Source organism: Monodon monoceros, unplaced genomic scaffold (assembly GCF_005190385.1).
Source record: "Monodon monoceros isolate NGI ecotype Baffin Bay Population unplaced genomic scaffold, NGI_Narwhal_1 Super_Scaffold_11, whole genome shotgun sequence".
Classification (NCBI taxonomy): Eukaryota; Metazoa; Chordata; class Mammalia; order Artiodactyla; family Monodontidae; genus Monodon; species Monodon monoceros.
In genome coordinates, this window is record NW_021703767.1 from 115,467,064 (window position 1) to 115,488,007 (window position 20,944).

Consider the following 20,944-nt stretch of genomic DNA (forward strand, 5'->3'; position numbering starts at 1 on the left):
GAAAACTTTAGAGAAATGTTAAGTATTTCTGTTAAACATTTTGACCATCCATCTTTAGTTCTAACTGTGAAATAACAGACTTTAAGGAAGACTATTGTTAAATTTTGGACTCTCATTTTCTATGCTATATAAGGCCCTAAGTATTGTAATTACATATCTATACACTATTTGGTGTTAATTTGGAACACACTCCTCTTCTAGTAATTTTTTTCATTTTCATAGTTAAATATTTACATTATACTGTTTGGGTTTTTCCTCTCACTTATAAGGTTTTTGGAAATGTATAGTTCTCTGTTAAAATAGCTGAAAAGATAATTGTAACTAAAGTACATTTATACCAAGAGAGTCCCTGGTAGCATGCTCCAAAACAATTAAGAAAGAAAACTAAAACTATTTTTGGTTTTCTTTCTACCAGTAGGTGTCACTGTTGGGACTGCAAGGTAGTGATCCCAAGACATCTAACAGAATTTACATAAAAGATCATGCATTACCTATATAATCGAGAAGGTAATTTACTGAGCCATGCTAACCATATTACCCTATGAAAAAATGCTTGACTAAAATTTTGTCTCAAATAAACATGAAATAATTTTAAATATGAAATGACCCTACTGAAAATATGCTGGGAGGAATCCTAAAGTAAAAGATATCAGTCATTGCAAAGAAAAAATAATTTAAGAAATCTTGGAAGGGCAATTAGAATAGTATCCTGGTGTCATCAGACTTCAAATAGTATTGAATATAAAAATATAAATGTTAGAAAACAAGAAAAGAGTCAGGATTTTACCTTTTGAAAACGTTCAAAGTTAAATGACACTTGTGGAGTCGGGTAATTTTTTTTCGAAGAGAAAGAAATCTGAGTTTCCCTATGCAGAAACAGATCATATATATCCTCATCCTAAGAAATATTAAATAATTTAAAGCTTCTGGTGGAAAAATAAAACCTTTTTTCTTTTCTCCTCAAAAGTTACTATAAAAAGCAGTGAGACAGCTCTTGGCCTAATTTGATGAAAACAGGTTGCAGTGATGTTTTCATGTTAAATTTCACTTTGAGGGGACTATGTTTGGTCCACATTGTCTCACTATAACTAGGAAATCTTGGCAGTAAACTCTTCCTTTACAAGTAATCAAAAAATAATTTTTGGGTACTTTCGTTTTGTCTAAAGATTTTATTTATTTATTTACTTTGCTAGTTGAGGGAAATATATGAGTACGTGTGTGAGCGGTGTTAACCACCCTCCCAATACACAATGTCAAGAAGTATAATTTCCTACTAGAATGGTTTTAAAACTCAAACTTGCATGAGAGGCTTATGCACAAAGTAAAAAAAAAAAAAAAAAAATTACCTCTTATTCCCTTGTTGAATAATCTTAAAACATCTCACAACGTCCAAGCAGCTCATACATCAGAGCTTTGATGGTCCTTTTATTACCTTAAAAAGAAGCAGTTAGACATGACAATTTCAGAAGTGTGACTGCTATTATTCAATGTTTTGTGCAGTATGTTCATCGGTGATCCATCTTCTGTGCAACTTTCCAGGAGAAGCTGAAAGTCATTCTCTCGCTTGCTTTTGTAGGACCCACTGTTCCGCATGGGCAACTGCACAGAGAGACACTCGCCAGTAGAGGCCTCTCTAGATTTGCCTTCTGATTAAGAACTCAGAAAGTGCCTCGAGTCCTCTGCAGTTAACACAACTACTTGAAAAGATTCTTGTTGCATAGGGGAAAAGATCACTCTTTAATGCCCTTTTAAGTTGCACGATGTTGATTAATGTTGCCCTTTACATTAATGATGTTTCAAGTAAAAGAAAACAAATTTAAAATGGATCAATTCTATTGCGGATGCATTAATTAGACAGAGACGCTGCCATATGCTGTGGCTGGAGGGTTTGCTGGCCTTTCTCTTGTAGTTACCTGTGTAAAATCCACCCTATCCTCTACATGAATGCCCAAGCTGAATAGCCATTTGAATGAAGGCTTTAGTTTGATTCGCCATACAAGGGGTACTGTGTCACTGTGTTTTCTTTCTAGGAGTCACTAAGTGATTTCTATATCTGTTGTCATGGTGATATAGCAAAGCAGGGGAAAATGGGGGCAACTTCAGGCTTTTTCCTCACCCTCTGCACTAAGATGTTGTTAGCAAGCCTATAAAACATTGGGCTTTCTCTGGGCCTTCTTTTTGTTCTCTGATTGTCAATAAAACTCATTTTAAGGGTAACAAGGACATCTAAATGTCATCTGTCACAGTGTTAGAGAGATTAAGTTTGTTTAGGGACTTGTGCTGGACAAAGGCCACTATTTGTTCCGCAGATACAAAGCAGTGTTGGCTATCACCACTCTTGATTTAGAAGGAGGCCCAGCGACCATCGAAGAAATATCATCTCAGTTGCAGGTGACGGAGAGGCCTTCTTGACATGACAGCATTAAAACGACAGAAAAAAATAATTATGGTTTTGAATGAGAATCTGCAGTTGCATGCATTTCCCACACCCTTTGGGTGACACCCCAGGCCTAAAGTCTCCCCTTAGACCCAAGGTAAGAAAACAGCTCTCGAGGACCAGAGACCTGTTTAAAAATTCTCCATATATACCTGATAGTCCTTGATTGAATGATACAAGAGGGAAGAAAAGTTTTGCAAGGGAAGTCCAACAATAGTATGTACTGCATTAATTCAGCATTTGCTCCATAATGAGGCTAAATGGAACTTACGGATTAATGAAGACATTGGTGTTATTAACATCAGATCCTGTGGTTCATATGCTTTTCTTAATAATGAACATTGTGGCTATTGGAGAGGAAGAACAGGATTTTTTTCTATTCATTTGGCACACATCCCAGATCTCATTCAACCAGAACCTACCCCCGCAAAAGGCAGCCCCTCGTCTTTATGTGCCTACATCTATTTTATATCCGTGTTAATTTGAGGGAAAAAAAATCTATTTTCCCTTTCTAAAAAGATTTTAAAAAGTGAACCTGGAGCCTCGGTAATAATTAAATAATTTTAAAACTAGACTGTTGCTTCTCACATAGAGGGTGATCAAGAAATAGATAAAATTACACGCACGTAATGGGGGTGCTCTCAGCACATCTGCCTGCGCTATGGAAATTGGTGCAGCGATCGTGGGGCTTTTGGAGTCTGGTCACATTAATGCATATCAAATACTATTTTATAGGAAATATTTACGGTAGTGAGGACCACTATGTTAAAACTTATATGAACCTTTAAGATATTGGGTGACAGAAGATGCTTTATTTGCAATTTATTAGGTCTTGACAATTTGAATTTTTATGAAATATGAATGAAAGCAGGGTAGTACGACTCATTGTCTAATATCCCTGTGAGCACCGCCCCACATGGGACACACTTGTGTGTACATAAGCACAACACTGGGACCAGAGATCACATTTTGGAAGAAAATGATAAACTCCCTCTTGGGTCTGTACAGAACAGAATATGTGTACGTTATATGTACATATTTTAATATGCTAAACTTTGTTTCCTTTATTCATGCTCTCTCAAATAAATTTAAAAATTTGATTTTAATCTTACTTTAAAAAGGCCTGGGTATACAGCCCTAAATGCTATATATTTCAACTATCGGACAGATTCCATTTTAGTTGCATATTTGGCAGTTTATGATGAAGAAGATAAACTTATAAAGGCCAACATCAAAAACTAGACCTTGTTAAAAAAAACCTGGAAGCTGCACAATCACACATTTGTAGATATGTTTGTAATATTAAACATGTGCAACTACTAAAAAGAGCTACAGCAGGATTCCCTTTTGAAAAAATTCCTGGAGCAAATTACCACCAAGCTCAGTGCATTTCTTTTTTAAGATAAAAAGATTTGTTCTACACAAACTAATGAAAGCAAATACAGTATCGAGATGCTGTTACATCAGTATTATGGGCCTAGATGACTTTTGTTTAGTATCTTAATAGCTCGGTTATTTGTTATTCATTCAGCCACACATGGGACACCAGGGTGTTATGAAGGACAATACTCTCGGGGCATTTTGAGTTCAATTTGTGTTTCTCTACTTATGCAGAACATGTGTTGGCATCAGCGATGGTTACAACAGGGGAATCACAATATACACTGAAGTTTTACCACATTGTTCTGAGATGATTTTCTGTTTCTCAAAACAGTCTTTGGAACAGCTGAAGTATAGTTCTGGGGCACTATTTTTAAACATACTAGATATATGCTTCCTTCCTGGTTTTAAACCTCTTATTTCTTATATTACTTCAGATAAAGAGTTATATGAAAGAATAAAAAAACAAATCCCTAACAAAAAGTACAATAAGCTTCAAAATAGGCCCACAGAAAGGAATATTGGTCATTGATACTTAAAGCTATAAACAAGGTGACTGAGAAAATAGATTGGAGAAGTCCAGTGATCCCTAGAGATACACACACACACACACACACACACACACACACACACACAGAGTCAACATGCGTAAAGACTTACAACTTTGTCCCAAGGGGACATCTATCTTACTCTAGATGTTTAGTAGTTTCACAGATTCAGAGTAGTTCTAATGAGATAAGTAAAAGGAAATGGATGCTACCAGGTATTCTTTTCCTAAATTTCTCAGGATGAAAATCCTCTAAGTGCCTTTAGGTAGCTATGTAATTTGGATACATTATTTCATTCCTCTGGCCTCAGTTCCCTCTCCAGAGAAAATACAGGGATGGTATTAGATAATCTCTAAGGCCTTTTCCAGTTCTAAAATGTAGTTAACAAATGCATAATAAGGTTTTTTTTTTAGTTTTTTAGTTTTAGTTTTTTTCAGTTTTTAAAAAATGTCTAGTATTTTGAAAGCAACTATTTTTGTTAAGAAAAGACTAACACAATTGACAAGAGCTTCACAGTGAGATTAATATTCAACAAAATATATGGTTTTCTTTAAGATGTACTGTGCAAAATTAAGAATCCAGGCAGTTGTATTTTCTAAGTCTAAAATCTTTTCACTTTTAACCAATGAGGAGCAAAAATTTCATCCAACTGAGACTAATTCATCAAAGCTATGTATCATCCTGGTTTTTTAACTACTCCTTCACATTCAGGAAATAGTAAAACAAATGGAAATCTAGTGATAAACAATTTACAACAAAAAGACAATCTTTGATAAATAATACTTGATATTTCATTGTCACTTGAACCAAATGCAGCAGCTGAGAATATTTCCTTCTACTCTCCTCTCCCATCCTGCTTCTAAACTGTCGAGTCATGTTTGGAATTCTTGTTTAGTGCAATCATGAAATATATAAATTTATCATAAAACAGCTGACTCTGGTGGATAATCTCTACTTTGTAAAATTTCCTTTCCACCTTACAGAATCCAAGATTTCTTTATCAGATATGGTCACCTTCAAGTATATCTGCAAATGATAATATGAATAAAGAAGTCTAGCACTGCCTTCTCAGGAATGTTTTCAACCTGATAAAGTACTCTGTGTACATAATACAGCTTAATAAAGTTATTGGACTGATGCAATTACATCCAATTCTTTTTACCTCTTCCGCTTATCTACTGTGCTGACTAGAGTTTCAATATAAATTCATTCCAATTTGTGAATATAAAATTATGTGATATTTGTTCAAATTCTATTTTATTCAGCTACTAATTAAAATTGAAATACATCCCCTAATAGAGCCACTTTGTTAAAGGTTAATAATAATTCAACTTTCATTAATAATAATGACTGTTACATATGGGAAAAAAATCCTAGTGTTTATGGAAATGTAAAGAGAAATAGTCCCATAGTGTGTGATTTGGAAAAATGACCCTTGTCATATTTTCTTATTAGTTATTGGTAGCACTGGTCAATATATTAACAACATTGAAAAACTGAATAGTATGTTTTAAAGTAATTAAAATGCCTAGAGTTAGCTAATCTTAATTTTTTTAATTCTTTTATTTTTTGAAATTTTTATTATAGTTATAACTTACCATCATCACATATTTTAAAGCAACAGTGTAAGAGAAAAAATAATTAAATGATTATATAATTAAAATAAAATATGTTTTTGGAATCTGCATCACAGCTTACTATTTTCAATAGTACTGAGGACTTCAATAAAAAAAAAACACTAAAAGTTTGAACTTGTACATTTAAAAGACATAAATAATAACTCTAGTGAGAAGATGATATACCTTAAAAGTGATTTAATCATAATATTAACAATTTAAGAAGTATTTTTAGGGAATAATTTTAAAAACAAAATTATAATTTTGAAAATGTTACTAAAATCAACTTTCCAATCAAAGAAATATTTCTGTTTATGAATGCATTATTTGTGGCATTTTAGACTTAACGATACTCTAAACTAAAATGCACATCATGTAAACCAAAATATCTGAATGATAAAAAAATTTAGAATATCAGTTCTATATGAAAGCCATACTCTTAACACACTTCAAGGTGAAATGATTGAGTCTTAATAATTCAGCTTGCATTTGTATTATTTGAAAAACTAACAGACAAATAAAACAACTTAGTATATAAAGCCTGGGTAAGTGTGTACTTTATCCATTCTTATTGTAGCATCTGAAAGATAGATTTTTCAATCTGTGAAAAGAACAAAAATAAATTTTATTTAGCTATTTTTTCTTGAGCCTCAAGTATCAGTATCATTCATTTTTGTTACAAAATTACATACATGCTATAACAGAATAGTTTGTTTGTCTTTTAGTACCATTACCTAAGTTTCTGAATATTTAAAGGCTTTTTGTATTATTCCAGATACTATTTTTTAGTGAAGTTTTGGTTAAAGTGACATATTCATAGAGATTTCACAGTTCACTTGTGAAGATTTTTCCTGTAAGTTCTGGGGAAATAAAACACAACATAATTTTTTTTTATGATTTCCTGACACAATAATAAAGTGATTCTTTGAAAGGTGGAAAATCAGAATTCAATTACTTGGATTCCAACTGTATTCAAATTATATAGAGTTAGTGATAAAAAGTGATATTCAATAAGCAATATATATCCCTACTAGGAAATGATCTCATTGCTCTCAAGAACTAGCTATCATTAGGTTAAAGCTTATTAATTCAGGCATTAAGTTATCTTTAAATGGAAATTTTTCTGCTGACATAACTCCATCTAAGAACAGAATTGATATCTGAGAAATGTGTTAACAACAAAAAAAGTAAATATATATTTTCAGAAAACATTTGAATATGGCTCATCTGTAAATGAGTTTATGCGTACCTTAGAAAAGAATATTTTAGTCCAAAATAGCAACATCTTCATTGGATGGTAGCCATTTTGGAAACTATAAGGACACCAACTTTGCTTCTTTGCTATTACTAGACTGAGTTTCTGTTTCTTTTCATTCCTTTCTCTCTCTCTCTCTCTCTTTTTTTTTTTTTTCCCCTACAAAGACTGATTTAGTTTATGATATTTAGTGCTCCTTTCTTCATTGCATTTCATTACTCTTATTTCTCAAAGTTTCTCTTTTTTATCAAAAACTTGATGTCTTGTTAAGGACTCTGCTCTTTAATTAAAACATTTTCTAACATTATCAATCATTTTATATTTTAGTCTTTCTCATTATTTAAACTTGAAACTTAATGAAACTGCTTTAAAATAGCTTTGAAAAGTGAATTAAAAAAGTAATATTTTATGTTTACATAATACTGTGCTTCCTAAAATAAGACTCAAGCCTCTTTTCAATGCCTGAATTTATATTAGAATTTGGCTGCTTCAAAGGACATGTTTAAATTAGAAAATCCTAAGGAGAAGCCTTTGCTCTTACAGAGTGGAGAGTGAGGGGACGTCATTTTTACCAGCATCATAAAGGAATGAAAAAATAGGTGAATTTTGCAGCAGCTTTGCAGTATTTAAAGATAGGTAAGAATCAAAGTAAAAATAAAAGTAGACTCTTAAGTCTGATGCCAATATTAGAAAAGTTCATGGAGAAACAGCTTCTCCACCCACTTTATTTGTTTTAAATCACTCTTCAAAGGTTATCTGGGTAAGAAGAGGAGTAGAGTTCTGGCTTCAGAATTAAACAGGCTTGAGTTCAAATCCTGTCTGTGGAGAAAACAAACTCTCAAAACCACACTTCATTCATCTATAAAATAAAGATGAAGGTTACAACTATTCTGTAACAATTAAGATAAGGCATATCAAGTTCTTATCAGAGAACCAAGCACCCAGGAAAGAGCTCAAAGAAGTTAGCCATTTTGATGTTGTTAGAATTTGCTAGGCAATAAAGCATCACCAAAAATAATGTTTGTTTAGAGTCAGGTAAAACATGTTGGGTCTAAAACTTATGAGTGGCATTGGTAAATCAGTTAATTTCTCTGAGTTTAAGTTTCCACTTCTATAAAATATTCTATATCTTTGTTTGAACTGAGAGACCTGTGCTCTGCCAGTAAATGCTTACTGATTTCTTGTGGTGTAAATTCTTTCCAACACTGCCAAAGTTAAGCTTTCAATGCAGAGTTGGGAAGAGAGCACAGTTGCACATCATTATACTGTATAATATAGCATTTCACATTATATTATTTTACATGATATCATTTTCACCATTCAGATGTAGTAATTGCAAAAACCCTCAAAAGCAAATATATAGTATTATATATATAATATATAGTATTATGTATATATAATACTATATATTCAATAATAGTGGAATATATTAAAATAATTAGGAATTGATGAGTTTATTATTTTCATTTTTAGTGTAATTTATTTCATGGTTTTATAGTTTATTTATGTTATAATAATAGTTGTGTTCAGCAACTCAGCTCATGACATTCTTGAAAACTTAACAATCATCTCTTATGGGCCAAGAGGAGCTCGCTCCATCCTGTACAACAGTGCATAAGGTTTAAATTAGATAATACTGGTGAAAGCCCCTATACTGATTTCTTTTTTAACAAAGCATTTTGTAAGATATATATGTTTTATATACATATATATAATCTTCTACTTGTTATCCCTAATATTTACCCAAGTTTCTTTGCACACAATATAATGAATTATTGCTTTTGTCTGAGTCAAGTGGGGAAAGTAGGTGAGAATGCCAAGACAGCAAACAAAAACAAACAAACAAAACCCACTATTGGACACAACTCAATCTGGAAAACATTTCTATCTCTCTCAGTGTAAACAGTCAGAACATACTTCAATGTCAACCTCACTTAATATTGCCTTCATTAATAATTTTAAGTATACCTTTGATGATTACATGAGACATAAATGCTATAAGCAGTATACTAAAACTTTTAAAGTGCCTAATTTAGGAGAAGAAAATCTCGCAGCATTTAGGTATCAGTCTAAAAGGAAATATTTTGATATTTTTCTTCCTAGATTGATGAATGCATTTTCCTAAGCAAGTTGATTTTTAAAAAATTAAGCATAGCAAGATTCAAAATTGGCACCCGGAGGAACCATTGCCACCATAAGGAATTCTCTGAAAAATCAGTTAAAGCAAAGTTGAGTAAATTAAAAGAAAGCACCTTCACTGAAATTCTCAAAATGCAAACATATGAAAACTATACCAATACATACATACATACATTCAAAATACATACATACATACATTCAAAATACATACAAATACTTCTTAATTACTAAGGCACCTTCTTTCAATTGATTCAACAAATATTTATTGAGTACCTCCTATATTCCAGATACTTGTGCCTGGTAATTTTGCATATTACATTGATTCTTAACTTCACCTTGTTAATATTTACTCAGACTATTTCAACTTGAACATCCCCAACAAGCTTTAAAAGAGCTCTCACTTACATTTTTACAGTTCTGCTATGATTATGCTTATAAAGATTTTATATTTTTCTCTACCTTCTTTACTCACTACCTAGCCTTTGATTTTCTAAGGAGTTTGTGCCAATACCACATAAAATATGATATAAATTTAATCAGAGTTTTTTAGTCATGCTTGGTTGTGTTGTGCAACATATAAAGGAGAATATTCAAGGTAGCTGAACTGAAAATTTTAATTATAAACTAGTAACTCTGAAAAAAATTATTTTGATATTCCCCAGATAAAAAAGAGTAGGACTTAGTATATTTTATTGTTTAGAATAGAAATAGTCAACTGTACTACTCATGTCTTAAATTCAGACACAAGTACACATATATATATTATTATGTGGTTCTGGCTTAGATTTGAAAGTGAAGTTGGATCGATAATTTTTCTCTCCAAATTCAGAAAGTGAAATTAAAATTTCTGGATAAATGGCAAAAACCATGTGAATGGTTTAAGAAGCCAATTCAATGAGAAAGTAATTATTTTAGATGAAAAGCCAGGTTATTTTTCAAAGTCATTTTAACATACAATAAAATTATTAGTTTCTCTGATCAATATGTAGCAGTGCTTAACTAGATGTGCAAGAAAATGTGTTATTGTAATCTTCCATGAATATTTTCAAAATTTCAAGTGTATAATGGAAATTTCTGTTAAGTATTATATTTTTACTTTGATGAAATAATCTTTGGAAACGCTTTTGACAAACAAGTCCTGTGTTTGTACTCTTAGTATTATATCAACTTTGCTCCACAGAGCAGATCCTTTATTTGTAGGTTTTATTATGATAGAACAGAGTGGCTTACAGAGAGGGAATGTGTAAATAAATCACAGTTTCTTAAAAAAATACAGACAACTTTAGAAAATTTCCACTGGCAATGAAACTTGTTTTGAACTATAGTTTTATTTCAAAATAAATGTAACTTAATGAGATTCGCATTCCTTTAAGTAACTTGGGAACAGGAAAGCAAAACAAAGAAGTGGAGTGAAGTCATAAATTGCAATAGACCCTAAATATAAAATCATTCTTAATCCGAAAGATTTAGTTTCACTTTAAAATGGCAAAAATGGAAACTCAGTATATTTTACTGTAGGTATATTTTAAACACTTTCATAATAATTTACAATACACTTTAAACACATAATCACTGTTTGTCACTAAGGAAACAGCATGTATTACACATGTATAACAGGTATGTAGTTAGGTGACTACTCATGCCTATGAACAAAAAATAATGAATTATTAAAAATCCAAAAGACAGAAACGATTAAATAACCTATTGCTACTTGAAAAATCATTAGTTTCAGAAATGTAATGTAAATTTTATCCATGAAACCCTTGTTTATGAATTCATTTTTGAGTCTATTATTTTAAATTTTAAAACGAAAATGAACTTTTAAATTTAGTAAGTTTTAGAAAACACTTATTCTCTATTAAGTATGGAAATATGTAAACTCTAAATATACATTATTGCAAGAATCACCAAAGATTTTTTAAAATATTTATTTATTTATTTATTTTGACTGCACTTGGTCTTAGTTGCAGCATGCGGGACCTTTAGTTGCACGTGCAGACTTCTTAGTTGCAGCATGCAGACTTCTTAGTTGTGACATGCATGCAGGATCTAGTTCCCCAACCAGGGATCGAACACAGGCCCACTGCATTGGGAGTGTGGAGTCTTACCCACTGGACCACCAGCTAAGTCCCAAGAATCACCAAAGTTTTGAAACAACAGAAAAAAATCAAAAAGTCCTAAATTTCACCTAGTCTCTTTTCTAAAGATACACAATATTATCAGTCTCTTTTGTTTTAATTTTTAACATTTAGCATTTACAACCACAATTTTAAATCTTAGGATAAACATTTAAAGGATATCAACTTGATATTGTTGATATCAACTCAAAAATAATCATACCTGTTGAGGAGATGTTTTGTTCTCCCCTACCCTTTACTTAAGGAGTAAACTGAATTTGTCATGTTATTGATAATGCCTGATTTTGGGGAACAGTGATTCACACAATAGTAATGATTTCACTTTGTACAGAATCTTGAAGTAACAAAAGCATCCTGAAATAAGGAAACTTGACATCACAAGCCTTTCTTTTATGTGCTGTATATTAAAAGGCTATATTATTAGTCACTATAAATGCGCAAGCTACTATAATGATGCAACTGGAGGGTTGGTCTTTTGAGAGTTAATCATTAATGAAATTGAAAGGTTAAAAACTGATGCTTAGAACTTGATAGCTAGAGAAGATTATTTATGGAATAATTTGCATTGTGATTTCTGAGCCAAAGTTTAATGCATGACTTCATTGTATTTGAAACGCAGTGAATCCCATGGTTAGTTATGTCCTCAAAAGAAAACCATCAATTTTCACTATAAAATGTACACAGATACTAAGTTACCAAATATAACAAAATTAAATTATTTAAAATTTTGACCCATGGAAATTCTTTTACAGTTCAATTCTTGAATAAAGTATTAGGATCTCAGTGTGACCATCTACGCTTTCTTGTCTTTGGAAATATTGTGCAACTTTGAAAAAACCTGCTGAGTATAATAGTGAGAAAAGCATATAATTAGAAATTTTAGTGAATTAAATTTGAATCTTTTTTCTGTAATTTATTAGCTTTACATCTTGAGTAAAAGTGATTAACCAGTCTCAATTTCCTGACTTGAAACAAAAAATAGTAAAATTTACCTAAAAGAGAAATTTGTAAAGATTAAATGAGTTTCCACATATAAGTGATATCATGCGATATTTGACAGATGTAGAAAACAAACTTATACTTACCAGGGGGTAAGGTGGGGGGATAAATTGGTAAATTGGGATTGACATATACACACTACTATATATAAAATAGATAACTAATGAGGACCTACTGTATAGCACAGGGAATTCTACTGAATATAGTGGCCTATGAGGGAAAAGAATCTAAAAAAGAGTGGACATATGTATAACTGGTTCACTTTGCTGTATACCTGAAACTAACACAACATTATAAATCAACTATACTCCAATAAAAATTTAAGAAAAATATTACATGAGAAACATATAGAATAACTAGGACAATATCTGCCTACACTAGGAGCTCAATATTACTCTTTCTGTTCACATTCCCTTCAAATACAAAATTACATCTGTTTTCAAATTTTGTTGTCATCACATAATTGCAAATCTGAAAGAAAATTTTGTTTAAATCAGTGGTTCTAAATCTTGATTGATTAGAATATTCTAGGCCTTCTCAAAATTGAACTCTTGTGTTATTAAGATTTTTATTAGAACAACTTAGATTTTACAATTTCATCCATAAATTATTAACTAATGAGAAGTACAATGAAAAATGTGTTTCCTGTAGGTAAAATTAAAAAAAAAAAAATAGAAGAACATTATCAGTGGTAGATTGTCCTGCCACTAGTATGTGTCTCTCCTGCAGTGATAGTATCAATAGTATTCTAAGCAATTATTATGGTCTTCAAGGTATCTTGGCAAATACAAAGAAAAATTGTAAGACAGACTAGTGGAAGAGAGAACCAAATGAAGAAGGAAACCCTAGGCAGAAGCCAGAAAAGAACCAAGGAAGTGAGCTATGGCATTAGAAAGAAATAATAAACAAGAAAAAAGAGTACTTAATATCATCATCAAACAGAGTTCAAGGAGAAATAAGACTGAACACAGAAAACTGATTTTGACTCATCATATAACTTTGTCTACTTTCAGTACTTCCTCTTGCCTATTTTAAATGCCTTAAGTTTTTAGAATGACTAAAATATTTAATAGAGCATACAAGACTCAGAATGATTTGTCTCTTTTCTACCGATCTATAAGCCCCAAAGAGATTAGGGGGTTGGCCATTCAGGGTCGTGAGTAAAGTGAAAGGTATTTCAGCATAGAGAATAACTCTACATTCTCGAGAAACAAATTAAAGCTATCTTAAAAAGAAAGGTGGTAATGGAAGAATGAAGATCTCAGGTGGAGAGGTCAATAGGTATAGCTTACCTGTGTAAAAGAGAAAAGACGCACTTCCTAGTAAACCAAAAAGTGTAAAAAGGAGTTACATTTAAACATGAATATGTACCCTTTGTAATTATTTTCAATTAAATTTTATGTTAACTGTGATTGATTATAGTTTATGTAGCCATAGGGCATTGAAATTCATTACTAGACAAGATGTAGGTAAATCTTTATTTTTTTTATTATTGGGCTTCAATTTAAGATATTGTATCATGTTTTGGAAATGTTTTTAAACATAAAGGATTATCTACTCTATATCCTAAAATGTCTATAGTTTCTTAATTTGCATTTCTAATAATGTCCTAAAGTTACCATGTGCAATTTGGTATAAGATACATTTATGCTTAGTTTACTAGAAGATTTTCTGTGACTTTTGGAATTTGTACAGTGCTACTGGGCATTTCTTCCTAGGGGACGACACCAAAAAACAGGTCCACCCTAAAAAGGTGAAAATTTGCAGTACTGAAGACATTCAAAGAAGCTGCTGAAGACACTGAGAGCAATTCCAGTTATTAGCAGATGTGTGGTCCTGTCAGTGTATAAGTACCTCTTCATATCACTTTATCACTCATAAAATGTCACTGTATAAACTCCTTTCTGGGAGGAAGCCAAGCACTTTTGGAAGCTGAATAACCCTTTCAGGCAACTGGAGGTCTATTCATTTCATTAAAACAGTGAATAGTGTATGAATTAGAGGAATCTGATTCATAAGTATTAAATAATTCATTTTCTGTGTAATTTTACCTGAGATATGACTGTAAAGTATGGAGATTGATTTTTATATGCATATTTGAACATAAAACCCCTCAGAACTGCTATTTGTAAAGAGAAAAATGTTGAGATGCCATATATTTACCTCAAGAATGATTCCAGCAATTAAGAACATTTGAGAATCATGTTTTAGAATTAACTTAAAAGTAAGATTATTAGTCAAACAAGAAATTGTCTGGACATTTTCATCATAAACTCCTTTGTAGAGATTAAAATGTGATTTTTTGTGCTCTTCATCTAGTGGTTTGGAAAAAATAAATCATTTACAGGTATTAACATTTATCATAAAGGAAGGTTGCTCTAAAATAAGAGTTACATAAATGTTTTAAAGTTTAGCTTCATTTGAATAAATGTATAGATGTCAGGTGGGCAAGCATTATAAACACAGGTATTTAGCTGATCCCTGCCCACATCCCCACAAATATATATAACTGATAGACTGTAAAGAAAAATCCTAGAGCCTGGAGAAGAAATTACGATAAAGTTCTGTGGATACAGCAGCAATAGGATCATAGTAAATGCAGTTATGTCCATCTAATCTGTCCATCTTTTAAAAGGACAATGCCACCAGGGAACAAATTAGGTTACTTATAAATAAAGAAAACTTGAGTTTAACTAAGACATCCTTGTCATCATTTTAAATGCAAGGAGTCAACTGAGATTGCCTTCTATATTTTGAGAAACAAAATCTGTCATACACATTCTGACTGTTGAGAGGAAATATAACTCATTATACATATTCCTAAATATGCAGCATCTGAGAAAGTATCCATATATTCTTTCTGAGGATATATTAATTGAACAATGATCCAGCTGTCTTAGATGAATTGCAAACCTGTGCTACAAAACGATGAATGGTGAGCATTGAAGCTTACTCAATAATAGGACTCAGTCATTTTTAAGTCAATGTTTATTACATTTATGTATTAGCTTATTTCAGTTCCAATAATGATGACTTCAAGTTAATTTTGGGAAATCTGAAAATGTAATAAAGGAGCTTCATAGGAGGAAGAGGAGAGGAAAAAACAACAGAGACAGGACTCTGCGAGAGGCTGTCACAACAGATTTCAGCAACACTAGCAAACGTGTACTTTCTGAATATGAGGGGCATAACCAGAGTTGAAATATCTACATCCCTTTTCTGAACAACAGGAGCAGGAACAGAGATGAGTTGTGGGCAGCATGACTCCTAGACCTGGTTTAGTTTATAGAAACAGGAAAAGTGGGGTTCTATGAATTATCATGGAGACATGGAATGTGGAGCAACCCACAAAGTTAGACTCACATTATGAAAAATCAACCATCTGAGATACTACTAAGATACCTCTCTGCCCAAAGGAACATCTTGCAAATAGCTGGTCCTAGCTAATTTAACAATGGATACAAAATCTTCTAAAAGCAGAGCTTGGATACAAAATCACCATAATTATAAAAGAATAGAAAAGAAGTAGTAGAACTTTCCAACAGAGGAAGGCTACTTACCAGAAAAATGTTGCTACTCAGCTTATAAAAGATGTGAAAAATAATTACCCAGGTTTTTTTCAATATTGAAGTAATTGCCTATTTGAAGGAAGACCTCAAAGTAGAAATGCAGAAATTCAGGGAGGAAATGGAAAGTCAATAAAGTAAAATAAAATACAGCCTGCCAGAACTCCCAAAGAAGAGGAAATAATGTAAAAGAATAATACAAAATAAAGTTTTTTTAAATACAGGAAAACAAAGGAAAATAGGAATTATGTAAAATACAGCAAGATACAAGAAGAATTTTTAAAAGTAACCAAAATTAAATAGAAATTTATAAGGAGCTAAAATGTCTTAGGAAAAGTGATATTTATAGAAGAGAGGGAAAAGATACTAATGTATACATAAATGAAGATTGAAAGTAATCCAAAAGAGTGAAACAAGAAATATTTTAATATATAATGCAAGAAAACTTTCCTGAAATGAAAGAAGACTTGAATTACTATATTAAAAATGCCAGAATTAGTCATGTAAGCATCTACCAATAGCTTCAATATAAACAAATATTTATTTTATTATAAAGATAAATAAAACCTAGAATATAAAGAAAAAAACACAAAAAAATTCACTTATAACTCCACCAGAGATAATCATTAACATTGTTTCAATTTTTCTGTACAATATAATATATAACATATAATTTAATATTATATGTGCTAAAATATAATATACAATAAAATATATAGTATATATTTCAAGAAAAAAGGATTGTACTGGGAAATGGATTTTACACTAAACATATTAAGTATATTTTCCTATATATTTATACATTATTAATTATAAGGTTTATGTTGAAAAATACTTTCATGGTTATGGTAGAAAAAAATTACACAGAACAAAATTGTGGAGAGTGAACAATTCATCCTCCTCCTATCTCAGGCTCTTTTTCTTGTGTATCTTTCCAAGTGTTTACACAAATGAAAATATATCATAAACAAAGTTTTTTCCATTAATAATCCATTTTTTTACAGACCCTCAAAGGGTCAAACGTTGACAATATAGATCTACTTTTTTCTTTTTGGTGGTAACCTAGTATCACATTGAAAGGTGGTTCTACAATTTGCTTGAGTATAGTTAGCTTATTTTTTATCTTTAGGTTTTCCAACAATGTTGCAATCAATATTCCTGCATATAAATGTAAGTTATGTGTAAGTATTTCTGCAAGATAAATACCTAGAAATGCAATTGTGGGGTAAAAATGTAAATACATTTAACTGTATTTTTCTAAAACAACTTGCAGAAAATTTAAAACAAAACCAACACTGTATTCTCACAAACTTGTCTTAAACGCTTTATCAAAGTTTGTATCTTCACAAAAGTAGTACAAAAATTGTTCTTTTAACTAAACCAAATCCCTCCCTCAAAAGAATAAGAACATGAATAGTCAGCCATTAGAGAGTGTTTTAAAATTGAGTTCTTATGTGAGTCAGTTCTGTACGCAGGAAACAGAACCTGCTGAATAGAGCAGATCTGACATTCCCATCAAACGATAGCTCCAAAGTTTAAGACAAATGGAGCTTCTTAAAATAAAGCCCTCAATTTAAAATTTAAAAATAAATAAAATATTTACAGCTATTACCATGTAGATTACCAATGATGTTACCGTTTTCCCTATGCGTAAAAATGGAATGAAGCCATTTACGTTCTTTTACCTTCACTACACTGTATACTACCATTTAAAAAAATCTCCACCACTATATGTGATAGAGTGGTACTTCATCGTTGTTTTAACTAAAATTTGCAAATCATAAGATAAAGAATCCTTACTGACAACTTGCATTTTTTTATCTGAAAATTGGCTATTTATGAACATTTCTCATTTTACTGTTGGGTATTTATTGTTTTTGGTATTGATTTACAAGAACTCTTTACATGTTAAGTACATAATATTGTTTTGCCTGTCATACGTGTTACAATAAGCTTTCCCCAGATTGCCATTTCTTTACTGACGCTGTTCATTTCCATTTCTGCAGGCAAACATTTAAAATTTCAAGGTAGTAAAAACTACTTTGTATCTTAATTAGAAAGGCTTTCAGCCTCTACAATTTTATTTTTCTTTGAATAAATTCCCCTATATTTAAACTCCTTTATTAAAAATAGTGCATAGTATTCCATTTATTGATGATCATAATTTTTTTAGCCTATCCTAATCACTGGTTATTGTGTTTGGTTCCTTTTTTTTTAAACTCTAGTCAGTGTTGGAAAGAACATCCATATATTTTACATACATTATTTTAGCCATGTCTCTTTCCTTATGGTAGATTATTTTGTACTGTAATTACAGGGTCAAATAGCATTCTTGTGTTTAATACTTTACATTTCTAGCCCTGCCACGTGTCCCTCCATGAACATTGTAACAATTTACATGCCCACAAGCAATACACAAGAGATGTCATTTCTTGGCACCATTACCAATGCTGAGTGCTGTTACTTTTAAATATATTTTCCAATTGTAAAGTTTCACACTCAAATTTAGAACAAATATTTATGACATTATGTATTCCCAGGCCTTTGTATCTTTTTCTCTAGACTTCTTTTCCAGTACTTTTTACTTTAAACGTTTTTCCTGGGCCACTCAGACATAGGACTGACGGCAAGGAGAAAGATACCCTCTGCGTAAATGGTAGAAAAAATACACAAAGGGAAATTCAGGTTGTTTCTTCTCCATAAAGGGCTGACTCTTTTCCAGCAACTTCTTTAGATGTTTCTTCTCTCCAACCTAAGAGTCCCATTTTTTTTGTCCTGTGATAAAAACATCATCTCAATTACATTATGTCTGCTGCCACAGCCCAATTAAACTTCTAATGGACTCTGTTCTCACTTGTCTGGGGAAAAGATGGACTATGTCTGTGAAGCTGAATGAGGCTCAGACTTCCTATCATTTCCTTGCATCCCCATCATCATAAGAGGCAGAGGAGGGCAATTGATCCTTTTTCCACTGAAACCCTTCCCTCATGTGTGGCGTAAAGCTCCAGGCAGACAGGCTGGAGACTTGCGTGTCCTCCAAAGACGGCAGTTGTAAAACTGCTCTTGCAAGATCAGACCCTTGCTAATTACAATACTAACATCTATTAACTTTTTCATTCATCGCCAATTTTCATTCATTTCTTAAGGCTAATACTAATTGCAACTTTAAGAAAATAATAATGCTAAATAGGGCAAGCAATCTGGGAACCCAAATGGTATATTCCCCTCCTGATACACATTGTCTCATTAGACACGTTCACAGAGGAGGGAAAAGAATCCCTCCAAGAGCTGGCACTGCAAATTATTATTTTTATAAATTATATTTGTTCTAGGGTTATTGAATATACAACTTTTTTAACTTATAAAGTGAGAGTTTGGGGATAATCAACTTGGTAAGCAGTCTCAATGGAGAATTTAAAATGAGGGAAAACATGGTAAAGAGGAAATAGTAAGGGGAGTAAAGTACTAGATCTTGAAAAGTAACCTGGGATAAACCAAAGGGACTTTTAATAAACATGATCTTTGTTAAGTTTGCTCTGGTTATAGCCAGCAAAGATTCCAGAAATATTTTGCTAGTAAAGAAAATAACCTCTTCCCTAAAATGATTCCCTGCCTGGTCTGTTATTTACCTTCTAGCCACAATGATCATATCAAAATGTTAGCTAAAATAAAATAAAATTACCATAATTGGATGAAGAGAAGAATGCACTTTAATTTCCTTATTTATCAGTTTGGTAAGAATTTATTGACATGTCAATCCTTATGATTAGTCATTTCCTGGTTAGGAAAATCAGAACCCTCACTTGCTTGTGTTAGTTTCTGGGACTTCTGGCCACAGAATAAGTTTCCATTAATCAAAATTTCATTTTGGGGCTTCTACATCCCAGGCCATATTTGCTATCATTGGCAGAAGCCAAATTAGCAGTCCATTTTAGTATAGAATGAGCTAAGACTGAAGGGAGTAAATAGAGTGGTATGAGAGAATAAATTCTAGTTTGTATTCAGGTAAATGTCAGCTAACTTGAGATGATAAGCATGCTAACTGTCCTTCAACCAAAGTACAGTAGCATATGCAGCTATGTGTGTGCGGCACCCATATATGGGACTTTGTCTCTTCTGGTTCACCAGCTGCATTCAGATGTTGGAGATGAAATTTGGGAGCTGGGACAATCCACAGTTGTCACATAGGCAGAGGTGATTCCCTTAGGATCTCTCCTCAACCGCAAAGACCTTAATCCTCAAGACTTGACTCACAGAAGTTTCTTTCCATTCAACATTTAGTAACTTTCAGATTTTCCCCAGCTGGGGAAGAGCCTGTTATTGGCTCAGTCTGATGATCACTCACTCAAAGGCTCAATCCCTCCATAGAGTTTTCGAAGAGCCTTCTGCCCCAAGTTTTAAGGTTCCTCTTATTGGTAATCAAAAATATACTTCAACAGAGAGGAGAGGGAAATAGAAACAAAGGTACTTTTATTGTAAATACTGGCCTTGCAGAATTGCAAACTCAATTAAGTCACTGTTTTTATTACACAATAAAATAGAGGTCACTCTTAAGCTTACTCAGAAGAACTGCTTGTCAAATTATAACTTCTGAAATATGAGTGAATGCATCAAAGCTGGTAAAGGCAAATACGTATTCACTGCCCCAATCATGGAGTGTGAGAGTAAATTAAAGGAAAATAGAGCTCAGAGGAATAAATATGTCAGTTGCAACATGTGTTCTTTTGCAATCAATCAATTTCTAGTCTAGCCTGTCAATGCTACCTTTTTCCACTGTTCCTTAGTTTGGTTGTAGGTCCCTCAAGCTGGTGTCCTACCTGATTTTTGTATTTTGTGCAATGTTACCGCCTTTATTTTTTGCTACTT